Source organism: Ammospiza nelsoni, chromosome 2, assembly GCF_027579445.1.
Source record: "Ammospiza nelsoni isolate bAmmNel1 chromosome 2, bAmmNel1.pri, whole genome shotgun sequence".
NCBI classification, from domain to species: Eukaryota; Metazoa; Chordata; class Aves; order Passeriformes; family Passerellidae; genus Ammospiza; species Ammospiza nelsoni.
In genome coordinates, this window is record NC_080634.1 from 91,495,461 (window position 1) to 91,507,701 (window position 12,241).

Below are 12,241 nucleotides of genomic sequence, written 5' to 3' on the forward strand. Positions count from 1 at the left end.
CTCTCGTTTTAGTAAATGTGACTACTTGGTTCCAACTTTATACATAGCACTCTTGATAGAAACCTGAAATCACTGAGGCCTCAAGCCATCAGATGAAATCCTGGCACAAAATGACTGACAGTCAACAGGGTCAGGGAGGGCACATGACCCTGAGCTGAACAAGGTTGTTTGCACTTCCTTGGTGAATCACCTGAGCATCCACAGCAGTCATTCTAACGAAATCTCACACTTCAGAAGTTCTCAGGCAGCCCCAGCAGACTGCAGTTAATTAATGCATTGCTGTCAGCATTACTATCATTTTGACTTCTCCTGAGATATGAGAAGATGACTTGCACAATGATGGCTGTAGGATGGGTAACAAGGTTGGTGAACTACACACAGGAAGTTTCTGTATGCGCTCAGAGTCAACCAGTGGTCACAACTCTGCAGCCTGTTCTGTGGGGCTGGTGCACACTGCCAAACTTTCAGAAAGACTCCTTCACAAATTAACTGTATGCAACTTTGCAAACACCTGCTTTGCACAGAAGGGATTATTTTGACACCAAATTTGAAGCTTCAAAAGTCAGGATGTGTCTACATAAACAGGTGTGGATGAATGCGTGTGCTTTGCATATTCTCAAAGGCAGGTGCAAGAGGAGCCCATCTGCCTGCACACAGCTGGGCTACTTATTCTTAGATGTGTTCAAACCACCTCCTTTCTCTTTTCCCCTCCAAAGAAGGCTGACTAAATCACACACTCAATGGTAGGTAAGTGGTTCACTCAGTTTATTTACTATTTCACCCTTTTTTACCCCCAAAACTGCAATGAGTTTACATTTTTTCCTAAAGCATTCCCAAAACCAAAATAAATATTCAGATTAATTTTCAGGCCTTTAAGGGAACAGAACTGCAGGTGTTTGTTACACATGCAAAAATGGGAAGTTGTCTGGCAGCCTTAAATTTTTACTGTAAGACACAGTAAATAATGAGACAGCTGGTCAACTGTGGGAAATCTGTGGCTGACAAAACTTTGGTGCAAGAAAGCTGATTAAGTGATATTCACAGATCTTCTAATCTTGACAGTGGCAGAAGCACAGCAGCAGGCTCAGCTTGGAGCATGAGCCTCCCATCAGTAGTGACAGAGCAACCCTTTCTGGACAGGCTTTTGCCCTGTACTGCAGGATCAACATGGATGGGGAATCTGAAAGTGACTTTATCTGACTTGCTTTCCTTGGTCACATAAACTTGCAGGGAAATTATGCTCATTTTCAATTAGATAGGTGTGAAGAGTGCAGTATCATATGATGATTAGACTTATCCTACCTTTCAGGCAAGGCAACTTCATGTTAAAACGTGAGACAGGCTCTATTAACAAACCACAGTGAGAGGATAGAGAGGGAAAGATGGATAAATGCAGGAGAGTGCCACACTTCAGACCTGTGCAATAGATTCTGCTTTCTAATAGCTTACAGTTCTGGAGCGAGCTATATTTTGAGGTCTTTAGTTCAGACTATCCAGTAATATGGAAGGCTAAAACACATCCTGCTTCCTACAGAAGGTGCAAGGAGAACTATGAAAATTCCATGGGCAAGGTATGATTTTCTTCTGGGCTGCTTTTACTCCTGGGTAGTTTTTACTCTGTCATTTCTCTGAAACAAGGGCAGGGCACTGTGGTTCAATTCTGCTGCTGCTGAACTCCTAACTCAGTTCATAAACACAACACTGGGACATATAATGTGGTGCACAAGAGAGGGTTCTCACAGTGTCTGAATTGGATAAACATCAATCTTAGATTGGAAACTTTAGTTTTGAAATGAGAACGTGGCTTGAATGAGAGAAGCAGGATCTAATCCACACAAAAGAGACTCTCACCTTCTCACCATTGTTCCTGAACACCCAAAGGTAGACTGGTGCAACCTCTTCTCCCAGTGAGCTATTCCTGCAAGGCACCAGATGGGCTCTCTTTGAATCAAATAGAACACAGTCTAAGTAAAAACTGAAAAGTTTACACTGTCTCTTCAAGTGCTGGCAAGTTAGGTACATTCCCAAAAGGTATGGAAAGTATAAAATCAGTCAAGTTTCACAATGAATGGGTTTACTAATTTAGCAGACTATGGTTGAAGACTTTCCAGACTAATGTAATATCTTCTCCATGTCAAAATCTTAAATGTATAAAAGCAGTGATTTAGAAATAAAAAGTCTATTCAGTGAAGATGGCAAGTTACTGTGCTTCCAACTAGTAAAGGGAGGGAAAACATGGAAACCTTGTAAGAAAAGATTGCCTAACAGAAATCCTTGTATAGATGTGAAATAATGCAGAGTGCCTGGAGGCAAAAATGAGAGGAGGATAAATACAGGGCTATTGAAAGGCATGGACTGCCCATCTGCACCTTCATGCCACTTTTTGAATCACTACAGTGCCGTGGGGATTAAACCAACAAATACGTCTGTGTGCTTGTGAGCTCAGTTGGCATTTTAGAGCAGCTCTGCAAGCTTGCTTCCAACCCACACTCAGATATTGGATACTAAAACCTGTCACATTAAATGTGTCTCTGGATGTTCTGTCCGCAGCGTGACCTGAAGCATTTTCTTCAGAGTGGCTGATACATTTCAACTCAGTGCTGCAGCCCTTGGTGCCATGCTTGATTGAACAACTTGTCTCCACTATTAAAATGCAGAGAGAACTTAGACAAGCATTTAGAAGCTTTGTCATTAAATAGTTTTCTTGTCAATTGATCTATCTTGTAGGGGAAAGACAACTACTAGATCCATCAACTGCCAGCAAAAAAACTAGGAACAGGTCTTAGTCAATTAAATGGGCAAGTATTGCTTGACAGCTCCCTTTGGGAGACAGTTCATTTGGGGCCTGACTATTCAGCAGGATTAGCAGCTTCAAGCACTGGAAAGCTGACCTTAACTGAAGGTGAGCTTGCATCTGCAATGTGTCTGTGGAGCACCACTGTGTAAAGGAGCAGCACAAACCTCTCTCTGCTCCCCTGATGAGTACTGTAAAATCTCTTTTTTATTCCTTTTTTCTACCCCCAAGAGTTTCACGCAGCTTTTAAGTGCTATAATTTTTTGCTGAAGCCTCAGTCTTTTCCCTTTCTGTTGATTATTTTATTATCACGCATTTCGTGAACTGTGGTGCTCATCTCAAGCCCTGGTAGATCTTGCTCCTCCCAAGGTGCCATACCTTGAACAAGCAGCAGCACGTGTGGCTGGGGAGGTACACTGAGATGGAATTGGGCACAGACAGAGAGCTCACTAAGTCAAAATCTCTCTTCTCATTAATGAATGGCAAAAATGACCATACACAGAGTGCAAGGGGAAAACGTGTTTACCTGCAGTTGCATCACACAGGGGCATCTCATTGAGCCATTCCCTACCATTTCCCCTCCTGATATAAGTTGTAAGCTGCCATTTTTTTCCCAGAGACCCAGGTCTTCCAGATGTCCCAGGACATCTCTATATCAGAAAAGCCTGGCATGGTTGTCACAGACACATCCCTGTCACTGTTCTACTCCTTGGGAAGCTGTTTCCATCTGCTTCCACATTAGAAATTGTTTATCCTGACATTTCTAATGGTTGCTGCTAGCAATGCTGCTCACAACCCCTGCTCAGCAAAGCCTCCTGGCTTAAAATAGGAGCAAACATCCTTCACGCATTTTTTCAGGAAAACTCCCTAAAAGTTTCTCCATCTCTTCACTGAGTACCAAAAACTTGCTTTCTTCATGGGATTAGCTTGTGCAGGTGTGTGCAGAATGTGGTCAGAAAAAGCCAAGTGCTGAGCAGGACTTCTTGATGCACAAACACTTGTAATATTTTCAACTCTGTCATCACTTTGCAGAGCTTGCCAAATCTGTTTTGCTTCTACTGCATGAAAGTAGAGTAACTCTCTCTTCCTGCCTGAGCTACGGCCCAAATGCTCTCAATGCACAACTACACTAATTATTACATTGGAAGTAAGGCAGCAGACAGATACTGCACTTCAGGCAAAACCCCTGCTGAGATTCAGCCACTGCATAAGAACATAGCAAAATTTAAAATGTTCCCAATTTTTCAAAGGTACAAATTATTGCAAAAACTCAGATGAAGATCTTGCCTATTTAGAGATGTTAAAGATTGATAAATCATATTTGCTACCCTTGCAATCAGTTTGAATTTCAATTTAAGTAGAACTGAATCACCCAAGCATTTATTTCCATTACAGATAGGTGGATTCAGGCTGTAAGGTTTTCATATCTAGATTTATTTTCCTCATGTTCTGCATCGATTCATTCTCCAGACTAATAAAAGTTGCAGAAAATAGTATTCACAGTGGATGTGCTCCAAAAAATTTGAAGCTCTGATGTCCATGAATACTAGCAAATAATTTGGAAAAGTGATTTTCTATGTCCTAAATTAAAACTAGATTGGTGATGAAAGTTCAGTTGTCTTTCACTTAATGATGTCATCACAGATACTGAGGGACATGCTCAGCCACTAATTACAAACATGGAGTTTACAAGGAGTCTGGGTGGAGCTGAGAAATGCAATGTCCACTCTGTGGAAGGAATCCTTGCTCTTTTTCCCATTATAAAAAGTGATGCCAATAAATTAGGCAAAATGCAGAATGCTTCACTGCAATCAGCCCTTTTAACTTGTAACAATTGCAATAAATCACTTTTCAGCCAGGGTGGCATCTTTTGGTGTGTTTTTACCTCCTGCCCAGCACAGCATGGCCATGCTCCAGCAGTGGGATTCCTTCAGCAATACCTGGAAGGGAGCAGAAGCTGCCAGGCGGCTTCAGCACAAGGGAGAACTTGGCTCCCTCCCACTCTGCACCTGGGGTGCTGCCAGAGGGATTCTTCCCACCCCTAGAGGCACAGCAGACTGCCCAGCATGAGAAGTTTTGCTGTACCTCTGCTGAGGACTGCTTTTCAGAAAACCTCTGGAGGATTTTTTGGGGTTTTTTTGTTTGTTTGTTTGTTTGTTTTTTGGTTTGGTGTGGAGTTTTTCGGTTGTGTTTAGTTGTTTGGGGTTTTTCAATAGAAAAGGAAGGCTCAGTAGCACTGCAATCCACAATGAGGAGCTCTGTGGAATGTGATTGCATTCTCTGCTCCAGGGTGCCTGGGAGACCACTGAATCCCATTGGATGGAGAAGATAGCCGGGCTGGGCTCAAGGTCTGACCTAAAGCCAGTGGTGCCCCATTTTCTGCTGTCCTGCATTTGAGATGTGGATGAAGGGTGACTTGCCACCTTTCCACCCATGGGGAGAAGTCCCCGGAGTGAACCTGGGAGAGGCAGCACCCCAGACTCTGTCAATCAAAACAACTTCAGCCCTCAAGACCCATCTCCCAGGAGCTGCACATCCTGGTTGTTGGCAGCAGAGGACCCCCAGGGAGGCTCAGTCACAGAAACAGAAATATCCCTGCTTCTCATTCAATGTAAAATAATTGCCTGAATCCATGTGAGGAAATCCTCTCCCCAGAGCAGCTTTGGGGATATGACAGAAGGCATGCTCCACTTCTGGCAGAGATAAAGCAATTTATCCTTCTTTTTGCTGTAGAAAGCCCTGAATTTCTTTCAAGAAATGACAGTGGTGTGTATTAGTACATGATGAGGAAAGAAATTGCAAGAAATTGTCTGGGGTGGTGTGGTGGACTATTTTTTTGGACCACCGCGGGGCATTTTTATCTACAGAGTTGTGTCAGCGATTTCTGTGAGTTTATCCCCACTCTGTCGTTGTTGATGTTGGTGGTGCTGTAAATCTGCCTGTAAGGCACTGCCTGCAAAAGCAGCATGTAAAGCAGAAATTTGTCCTTTGTATTTTGAGCAAATTAGAGGCAGAAATTACATAAGCTGGCTCCCCAGTTCTGTCAGACAGTCTGGAGTCTGCTTCACTGGTCTCCTTTCCTTGCAAAAGTTATGGGGTTGAGGTGGCATTTATATACCCCATATATATACACTTATATATTTTCATTGATACAAGCATGCATGAAAATACAGATATATGCATATATGTGTGTGTATGTATATACATATATATATATATATATATATATATATATATATATATATATACACATGCTTCTGTGTGTACATTTATATATACACAAGACAGAGGTTTCAGATGAGGGGCTGTGTATCTGTAATTATCTAGATTCTTTTGGTGAAACTTATTGAACACATCTTTATAACAGAGAAAATTGACTGAACGTGTGTTTTACATCTTCTTTTCTCCTCTTTATCTATTTTGGGGTTTTTTTGTATTTTGTTCTTTCTTTTCCCCTTTCTGTCTAAACATATTGAATGATAAACAGAGTCTAAAATTGGCTTTGCAGCAATAGTGTTGTGAGGTCTACTTAGGGAGGAAAAAAATCTTCTGAATAATTGTATGTAACGAAGATGCATTTGAATATACATTCTGTGTCTCTCATGAGCAATGTTCATCCCATGTTTGCAGCTTAATGTAAAGATACCACTATGCTTACATGACATGTTATGGCAATGTGGTATGCAAGAACATATGGAAACATACACTTGAAAAGAATGATGAAAATAATATAAATATTTCTTAGCATACTTAAAATTCATGCCTACATCTCAACTCTAGCATGTTTCTGTATGGGTACATGTGCTTTGTTTCTGTAGGTATTAGCCAGCCTTGCTATGAGTGCATGTGTGTGGGAGGAAAGGATATGATTATGGATTTGCATAACATCCTGCGTGAATGTAGACTGAAACTGAAAACATGGAGGAAATTATATAATCTATTTTTAAAGTCTACATTACTGCAAATGTTGCTTCATCAAGCTCTTATCATTGCTGATTAATTATGTAGAATGAAGTGAGATGAGTTCTAGCCTTATATTCCATGTCTGCATAGGAGAAGAAATTTAAGCAGGGACTTGCAAAGAGGTGTTTCGGCATACAGTGGAGTACCATAACCTTGTTTTTCTGTCCCCTGGACATTCCAGTTACTGGTGTCTCTCCTCATGCATGACATTATTGATCTCCATGGCAGAAATGAATGATGAAAAGGTCAACTTTTAAATGTGAACAATAGGGACCACTTGCTACTACAGTGGTTGGTGTAGGCAATGTGTGCCCTTGCCTTTTGCAAAGATTTCCATTATATCAACAATATTGATCTAATTGATCTAATCTAAGATCTTGCTCTCTTATATTTTTGTCTTCATACTACTTTTCTCCAGCACTTCCAGAATGAAACTTTTTATAGTTTTGATAGCTCTCTGCTTCCTAATTTTCTTCTTTTCCAGCATGGGAGGCACTGAAGCACAGCTCTTGGCTGTGCTGGTGCCCTCCTGATGGCTACTGTGGGAGGTGACCCATCTGGAGGGCACTTTTCCCACTACAGCACCCCAGCCTCTCCTTGCAGTCCCCAGTGGTCCAAAAGGTGCCAGCTCAGGAGAGAGCCCCTGTGGCTGCTGTTCTTGTAGGTGGGCTGTGCATATCCAGGCTGTGCCCCAGGAGACAAAGGTGGGACAGAGAGCACTGATGTAGTTTGGTGCTATCAGATGAGGGAAAAGGGAAGCAGGATATGGGGAGTTATTGTATTTTATTATTTAGGGAAAATGAAGAATGGGTACCAGGGATGAGACCCCAACAAGAGAATCTGAGTAATCCCAGCAGTAACAGTCCCACATCTTGGGAATACAGGGACCAGGGAGCACCCCCCCCCCCCCCCCCCCATATCTGTGGTATGACAGTTACTGCAAATATCAAGGCATTTCTAAGCTGAAGACACAGCTGCATCGTGTTTCAGATAAGAAACAGATAGAGTGCCTCAGTCTTCTCATCCTTCCTTCCTTCCTTCCTTCCTTCCTTCCTTCCTTCCTTCCTTCCTTCCTTCCTTCCGACACTTCCTTCCTTCCTTCCTTCCTTCCTTCCTTCCGACACTTCCTTCCGACACTTCCTTCCGACACTTCCTTCCGACACTTCCTTCCGACACTTCCTTCCGACACTTCCTTCCTTCCGACACTTCCTTCCTTCCTTCCTTCCGACACTTCCTTCCGACACTTCCTTCCGACACTTCCTTCCGACACTTCCTTCCGACACTTCCTTCCTTCCGACACTTCCTTCCTTCCTTCCTTCCTTCCTTCCTTCCTTCCTTCCTTCCGACACTTCCTTCCGACACTTCCTTCCGACACTTCCTTCCGACACTTCCTTCCGACACTTCCTTCCTTCCGACACTTCCTTCCGACACTTCCTTCCTTCCGACACTTCCTTCCTTCCGACACTTCCTTCCTTCCTTCCTTCCTTCCTTCCTTCCTTCCTTCCTTCCTTCCTTCCGACACTTCCTTCCGACACTTCCTTCCGACACTTCCTTCCGACACTTCCTTCCTTCCTTCCTTCCTTCCTTCCTTCCTTCCTTCCTTCCTTCCTTCCTTCCTTCCTTCCTTCCTTCCTTCCTTCCTTCCTTCCGACACTTCCTTCCGACACTTCCTTCCGACACTTCCTTCCGACACTTCCTTCCGACACTTCCTTCCTTCCTTCCTTCCTTCCTTCCTTCCTTCCTTCCTTCCTTCCTTCCTTCCTTCCTTCCTTCCTTCCTTCCTTCCTTCCTTCCGACACTTCCTTCCGACACTTCCTTCCGACACTTCCTTCCGACACTTCCTTCCGACACTTCCTTCCTTCCTTCCTTCCGACACTTCCTTCCTTCCTTCCTTCCGACACTTCCTTCCTTCCTTCCTTCCTTCCTTCCTTCCTTCCTTCCTTCCTTCCTTCCTTCCTTCCTTCCTTCCTTCCTTCCTTCCTTCCTTCCTTCCTTCCGACACTTCCTTCCTTCCTTCCGACACTTCCTTCCTTCCTTCCTTCCTTCCGACACTTCCTTCCGACACTTCCTTCCGACACTTCCTTCCGACACTTCCTTCCGACACTTCCTTCCTTCCTTCCAACACTTCCTTCCTTCCTTCCGACACTTCCTTCCTTCCTTCCTTCCTTCCTTCCTTCCTTCCTTCCTTCCTTCCTTCCTTCCTTCCTTCCTTCCTTCCTTCCTTCCTTCCTTCCTTCCTTCCTTCCTTCCTTCCTTCCTTCCGACACTTCCTTCCGACACTTCCTTCCTTCCTTCCTTCCGACACTTCCTTCCTTCCTTCCTTCCGACACTTCCTTCCTTCCTTCCTTCCTTCCTTCCTTCCTTCCTTCCTTCCTTCCTTCCTTCCTTCCTTCCTTCCTTCCTTCCTTCCTTCCTTCCTTCCTTCCTTCCTTCCTTCCTTCCTTCCTTCCTTCCTTCCTTCCTTCCTTCCTTCCTTCCGACACTTCCTTCCGACACTTCCTTCCGACACTTCCTTCCGACACTTCCTTCCTTCCGACACTTCCTTCCTTCCTTTTCAGCAATGGGATGTATTAGGTTTGCAAGAAGAGTAGGAAAGCTTGACACTGGTGCTTAAGTTCAAGCAAGCAAACCCAAAAAGGCGTTGTAGAGGAGACTCTCACTAATAGCCAGAAGTTTTAGATTAAATGTTTATTACAGGAGGTAAGAGGCACAGAAGAACATTTGGAAGGTATGAAGAAAACTAGTCACTATGATGCAGTGGAATACATCAACAAACAAGCCAACCAATGTGAGTTTCTGAGAAAGCTGGGGGACTCAGAAAGAAACCACAATTGCAGCATGTCTGTCTACATTCCCCACTACTCTTCATCCCTGAAATAAAAAACAGAACAGAGGAAGAAGTAGGCAGTGTGCCTTTGGAAATCCTGCTTGTCAGGCTCTGCTCAAGTCCCTGGGAAGAGATAAAACTAGCAAGAAAACAGAAGAAGTGAAGGGCAGCCAAAGGGGCATCAGATGAGTTCTGTGCTTAAGAGGAAGCAGACCCCATTTTAAAGAGAGAACTGAAATAAATTGTTGTGAAATGAGAATGATGCAGAACTATATTTAAACACTGTTTTATGTAAACTAAAATGAAGATGGAGTGCTGGCAATTAGGAAGCATCAACAAAATTTTATCTATTGATAAAAAAGCATGTGAGACAACATTTGGTAAATTAGCTGCTCTGACTAAATTAATCCATAATATTGAAGGGATTAATATTGAAATGCATATTGTTTCTCACGTCTCAGAAAAATGGAAAAATACATTAAGATGGGGAACCAGTATAAGGAAACCTCAGCTTGGTGATTTAAGACACCCATAAGCAGGGAGGTACCTACAAAGGACTGAGGCATCCGATGTCCCATTATAATTGCTAGCAGCTTAGGGCTTTGTTCAGTTGCTTACACATAGGCATGGAGTGATGGCCCAAGGGGACAGCAGGCATGCACTGGGGACTAGCAGTTGTATGACAGGAACTACAGGAAACCCATGTCTCTCTGGAGGATAGGACTGGAGGCCAGGCAGGAGAGGGCAGGCCTTGAGCATCTCAAAATGAACCAGGCACCTCTGGTTCACAGCCAAATCAGGAGCTGGGAGCAGGAGACAATGGGAGGCTCCAAATGCCTGTCGCCACAATTTAGCTCGATGTCAGATGTCCTACTGCACTCCCCTAGTGAAAAATAGTTCAGTATATGTATTGGCATCTAAGCATCACAGCTCAAGATTATGTCAGCTGACCTAAGGAATGGGGACCCAAGGCCCTTGAGTGAAAGATGCAGCAGAAAACATCAGCCCAGCAGCTGGGCAGTGTGATACATGGTTACCTCTGCTATCCTGGTACCACTTCAGACCTGTCCTTTAGAGAGGTTTATGATGGACCAACCTCCTCCTCCTCCCCAGCTAATGAAGGGAGAGATGTACAGCGGTGCAAACCCTCATGGCCCAAAGCAGACCTCTAAAATAAAAGGGATTCCCTTTCTTAAGTGTTTGTTGTTCCTGAGAGAGAGATTTTTCTTAGCATTTAGAGCAAAAAAGCCAGGTTCCTGATGGTACATGCAAAAGGAAAGCAGCTCTTTTTCTTCCTTCTGGGATTTGGAAGTGATTTCTCTTGAAGATTCTAGGAGGGCTCATTATATATGGCAAAATCAAAAAAGAACTGCAACATGCCTAATTTTCATCTGTGGTGCGTTGGCAACCATGCTGCAAAGTGAGCAGAGGCCTTGACTCCCCTCCCTGCAGAGCTGGATCTCCTACAGAGCTGGATCTCTGCCCCAGATCTATCTTGTTCTGGCACTCAGGGCCCCATGGGGAGAGGCACCCACACCCATGGGGCTCTGTGAGGGTCCCTGGTGACGATGGGACACCCAGAGTGAGAGTGTGAGTCACAGTGATGGGCCTGACCCAGGAAATGAGTCTATCACTCACCTTCACCCCTGTCAGGGCCTCATTATAGTTTTATTTAAAAACAAACCCCCTTAAGCATGTAAATGCATACTAACTTAACACCATGGTACAGCAGCCCTTGCCCACAGCTTCCTGCATTTGCTGCCTTCTCAGATTCTTCTGGGTGAGAGTTGCAGGAATTGTGCCCACAACAACACAGCTGGATTGGGTGATGAGCTGGAAAAATGGGGAGTGATTTTTTAGAGGGGGTGTTGAGAATACTTCCTGCTGACATTTTTGTGCCCTGGTGAAATACATCACATCTCTGCAACTGCAGCTGCTGAAGAGGGCAAGTAAAATGCCAAGGGAAGGGAGGGGATTCCTACAATATATATGTATATATATCTCATGCAACTGGAAGAGATTCAATTTGCAGAGATTAAGGTGAACATTAGAGCAGAAATTCCATAAGGATGACATCTATGAAATTACAGAGAGCAATTTGGGAAACTGTGCTTCTTAAGCACTAAGGGGAACAAGAGTGCATTGTAAGGCACAGGATCTCTCATAGTTAATAGCTGTATTACAGTGATGTAGTGTTCATGCTACAGTTTAACATGAATCATAATGCTGACTGATGCATAAATACCATATTGTTTTATATAGGCTATATACGCACCATGACTATGACATTATTTTTATCTGCCCCTATAATGCAAGTTTAGAACTTCCCTCAGCTACTCCATAAGAGTTATGTACAATACTGGGCAAAACCCTTATGAAGTTTAATTTGACCAGTGCTTAAGGAATGTGCTAATTAATTTTTATTTTTTGCATTAGGGAGTAAATAAACTTCAGAAGTTTCCCTTGACAGTAAGCACAAGTTTATCTTCAAATGGTTTTAGACTGTAATGCAGTGCTTAAAAATGAAACTTGGGAGTTCCAGTAGTTATCTGGCAAGTGACACAGACTAGGGTTAAGAATGTGACCATCCACTATGAATAGTTCCCACTTACATCTTTAGTATATGTATTTATAGAACTACTTATTTTATGCTTAAT